Raw genomic sequence first — 5,142 nt, 5'->3', positions numbered from 1 at the left:
TTGGGGGGGGGGTGTGTTTGAGAGTGATAGGGTGACTTGTCCCTTGTCTTTCTATCATCAATTTCATTTTTAAGTGTCACTGAAAGCAGTGAAAAACACTAAACACTTCCGTGTGAATGACCCAAGGTGTGCTTAGTGGGAGTCAAACTTAGAACATCCCAATTTATGACTTGTACCAAGTTCATTGCTCATCAACTGCGCTACCCCCTTGAGTTCTTCTCATAGGTTTTTATTATATAAAATCACTCTACCCCTCCTTTTACTAATTTAACTCTGTGCAGCGATAGTTGAAACAATTGACATCAAATTTTTCCTGGGGATAATTTAAGTTTTTAAAAATTAATATATCAAGAAAAAATAAAAATAGTTGGGAAATCTTTGTTTTCTCACAAACGTGGGAATTGGAGAAGGTAAGGAAGATAGAGAAGAGGGGATCTTCAAAACCCTTTAGGAAAGTGGTGAGAGGGGGCCATTCACAAAAAGCAAAAGATTAGAGAGAGAGAGAGAGAGAGAGAGAGAGAGAGAGAGAGATCTTTAGAGGGTTTAAATTCAAAATTTTGAGTGAATAGGAAAGGGTACAATCATTTTTTTTTTTTTTTTGGCTATTCAAAAATTTTCATCCTTCTAAAAAGGCTAAGGAGAAAGGGTAGGAGCACGGCTATTGCCCTACCATTTGCACAAGTAGATCTTAATGTTAGAGATTTTATTTCATCAAATTATATAAATACATAGTGTTTAGAATATAAATACAAATCATAAAAGGGATTAATCACATACTTTTTGAGTGTGGGTAGAGTTCCTAAACCAAGATCAATGATGAAATAACGTAGAGGGGAGTGAATAGGTTATACTAATGGAAATTCAATCTTTTTGAAATAATTATCCCAAGTGTGATTGAAAGAAATAAGAAACTGCAGAATAAAAATCACAATCACACAACAACAAGATTTATAGTGATTCGACTCAATTTGAGTCTAGTCCACTCCCTACAAGAATCCTCTTGTAAGGTATTCCACTAGTTCTCCCTTTCAGTACAATAGGTAGGGTAGAAAAACTTTACAATCTTTTATGGATAAGAGTATCCTTACAAATCCCTTTTACAGGCAGAGAGGCGTCTTTACAATCTCCTTTACAGGTAGAGAGGTACCTTACTTTTTTTAGGATAAGAGGATTCTTACACAACCTAAGTACAATCTAGAATTGTAAAACAGAAAATAGAGAGTGGAATAAAGAGGAATACCTCTGGTGCGGTGAAAATGATGATAATGAAAATGAATGATGCACCTTTTTATAAAGTCTTCTCTGTAGCTTTGACTTGCACAGAAGAATGTAGAAGACTTGATTGAGACTTGAGTTTTTCTATGAAGTGTGGAAGACCAAACTACTCAAGTAGGATAGAGTGACTTTTTGACTTTTGTATGTTCACAATAAAGCTCTTAATGCTCAGACTTAATTCATAATTAATAATGAGTATCTTAGGTATTTATAGGAGAAATTATGAGAGCTTTTTAGTAAATCGGACTCCAACGATCATATTTTGGATCTACTGGTCGACCACCATTGATTACCGATCAACCAGAAGGAGCCATTGGAGATAGAAAATTAGCCGTTACAAATAGTCCAGGTAGGTGCTGGTCGATCGAGACTTACATCCGGTCAATCGGCTATGGCCTTGGATAGGTCCGATCGACCAGAGCTTCTAGCTGGTCGACCGACTATAGTTTTGTCCTATTTTTGACAGACAATTGTCATACTAACCAGTCATTAGTATTTCGATCATAACTCTTTGGTATGTTATCGGATTAACCCAATTCAATTTGTGTTGGAATTGTGACTCGATTTCCTATAACTTCTATAAGGGATTCATCTCCTGATACCAACTCTAAGGTTTCTCAAAATACCCTTGAGTCAGGTTATAGTGATTTTCACAGAAAGTCACATAAAACATGTATTTCTAATTATGTTCTACACCACATATGGGCTTCTAGCTAGGTCAAGGAATGTCCTATAGTCATTCTAGTATGATGATATGCAATACATGAAGTACGTGTACATATACATATAGAGAATACACTATACAAAGAGTACTGGATTATCCTAGGGTCTTCATCTTGACTTGGGTCTTGAAGCCTTCATCATCACTTGATGATTCCTCTTTTGCCTTTCATCTTGTCTTAAAGCTTCCATTCTTGATCTTTGTGTCATGACTTGATTCTTCAAACATGTATAGCTTGAGTTGTACTAACCATCACTTAGCACACATAATTAAAGCTATGGTTTATTTGTTATTACCAAAACATTTAAAGGAGTTTGGGCATATTCCCAATAAATGATAGCCTACAAAAAGTAATGAAAAACTACACAATTGGAGTCTCTTTACTGAGATATTTTGCAATCCCTTACTCTTTGAGGTTTTCTCTCTGTGCACTTACTCTTGTGAGAAAGCAGTACTCCTAAATAGTATGTTGTGAAAGTACTGGTTGGAGGGACCACCAATATTCTATTTATAATAGAATCCCTAAAACCCTATTCTACTCCCACAATGGATTGGACTGAATTTTCTAATTAGAGTGGGTCTGCAACTGCTTGGGCCCAATGAGTCGATCGATATCACTTAAATTCACATAAAAGTCCCGACACTTGAAGATTCTAAAACCATCATCATGTGTAACTGTCAACAAGTAAAGAAAGAAATACAATCATCCACTTGAGAATATAGCTGAGTGTGAGAACTCAGGCAGATGCCATGGGGCTACTGGACTGATTTACTCAGGTTAGGCGCTTGAAAGTGTGACTGAACTCAGACTTCTATGGTGTTCATTTATTTTATGAGTGACATGCCCACCTTAGTGGAAGTTGTACCATAGCATACATTTCATACTGTATGTGCTTTATTAAGACCATTTGTGAGAGTGACTTAATAGATCCCTTCTTCGTCACTGTGTGAGCTACTTGGATTAAACTGAGTTGATCCTATGGATACCCTCTACCTTAGACCATGAAATGAAGAGGATGCCCAATGACGCTACTTTGATGTGCTCCTTAGGATCATGGATGATGCGGTCCAACGGGACACGATTGGAAAAGTGATTGGGAATAGTCGGATTGACATGTGGGCTTAGGGAAAACTAGTCGAAATTACACTCTTATTATGTGGCTTATTGCCCAGGCGACTTGTCGTATTTATGTTTCGACGTAGTCATGAGCACATTGCATGTTTTAAGGTCAGCACTACTCATCATGAGAGATCGAGAGTGCTGGACTTGGTGTAATTAGATTGTTTAGGGTACCCCAGATTATTTGTTAGTGATGTGCTATGTTGGTTAGATGGAAGCTTGATATAACACTCCTACATTCGTATTATCTCGTTAGGTCGCACGTTCCATTTCTTATATGATGAGATACCTATGGTCAAGAGACTTCTAAAATGGACAATTGAGTATGTCCGCCCTACGTGGGCGAGTGAGAGATGTTAATTAATATGGGTCGGATTGGGTTCCGACCCGGTTCATACATGGGTCGCCCACTTGGGGTAATCATAGACCCACTAGGATTGGGAACCCTAGCTAGCCAATTCTCTATAAATAATAGGGTTTTGGCCACAAAGCCAATTAAAAAGTTTTGACCTAATCTCTAGAGTTCTCTTTCTCCCAATTCTCTTCTGTCTCTCCCAATTGAGAGTGTGTGTCTTCAAGGATCTCCATTGCAATCTTTGGATTTGGAGGGTGGAATATTGCCTAGCAAGATAGTCGTAACCTTTTGTTCATCATTATTTGTGAGGATCGACGCGTGGTGCAACCCGATCCATTCTACTGCGAGGAAAGCTATACTGAGGTATTTCCCGATACCCGTTTACTTTCCTTTTAACATACACCATAGAGGTGTCATTAGGCACTCTTGAAATTCATCAGTCATTTAATAGTTTAGGTTTATTAGTGTTAGTACTCCTCAGCAGGAAATGGCCTTACATGCATGTGAAACAGTACTATGAAGAACAAAAACACACTGCATCACTACCCCATATAAGAGAACATACCGAATTACCACCACCATTGTGCTTTGAGCATGTAACACCTCCACGCTCCAGGTTCTAATAATGGATTCAAAATAATGAAAAAAAGAGGGAAAGGGAAAATTGACTGGTTTTGGATTTTGGGGTATGACTTATTGCCCAAGTTTCAAGTTCGGTTCCTTTCTGGCTTGTATCTACTTTAGTCTTTAATCCTACTTTCCTTACTGTGCAATAAATACAAACAAAGAGAAAGCAGAAGCCCAGAAAGAGATGTTCACAGTGGAATGGACGGCCACCGCCCCTACCATAATCAGAGATTCCCAGTACCCTTTTTCCCCATTTGACTCCAGAGGATGAAAATACTAAGATACCCTATGATCAGGCTTGGGTTTACAGTTGCTGCCAAAAACCCCGCTGGTCCAACCTACACAAACACAGACGACAGAGGCCCGGAGCTTAGTCCGGGGTTAATCCTCCGACGCTCAAATCAGGGTCGGCGGCACAGTTTAATAAGTGGGTAATGGTGAGGGTCTCAGCACTTACCTTCCCCTTTCTTCCGTGCCTTCTTATATAGCTCTTCCGCCTTAGGGTTTTTCCCCTTCTTTCCTCTTAGAGTCCTACTAGGATACGTCCAACCTTCTGGGGGGAATATTCCCCTCATGCAGACGACGTGATCCCGCGTGATTCCGTGGGCGTGCCTCGGTGATTGAGCGTGCTTGAGTGTGAGTGGTTTCTTGCCGCCTTCGTCTGGCGGAGGACACGTGTCCCTGTAGTGACACGTGTCATTGCCCCCACCGAGAGGTCATTTTGGCTATATCAGGAGCCCCCTTACTTCCACTAGGAGCTTCTTCCTGTGGGAGTAACCATCTTCTCAGGTTGACTTGTTCCTTCGGCCTTGGCATTTCCAGTGACCAAGGCTTGGGGTCGATCGAGAAAAAAGACCTTTGGCCGCTTCAGATCGGCTTTACTGAGCCCCCTGTCGAAGGTGGGACCTTCGGTCAGCACCGCTCGGCTTCGCCGAGCCCCCAACCGAAGGAGGGACCCTCGATCAGGTTCGTTCGGCTTTGGCCGAACTCCCAACCGAAGGAGGGACCCTCGGTCAGGTCCGTTCGGCTTTGGCCGAACTCCCA

This window comes from Macadamia integrifolia, chromosome 4 (genome assembly GCF_013358625.1).
Source record: "Macadamia integrifolia cultivar HAES 741 chromosome 4, SCU_Mint_v3, whole genome shotgun sequence".
NCBI classification, from domain to species: domain Eukaryota; kingdom Viridiplantae; phylum Streptophyta; class Magnoliopsida; order Proteales; family Proteaceae; genus Macadamia; species Macadamia integrifolia.
Note: the sequence above shows the minus strand (reverse complement) of the source record.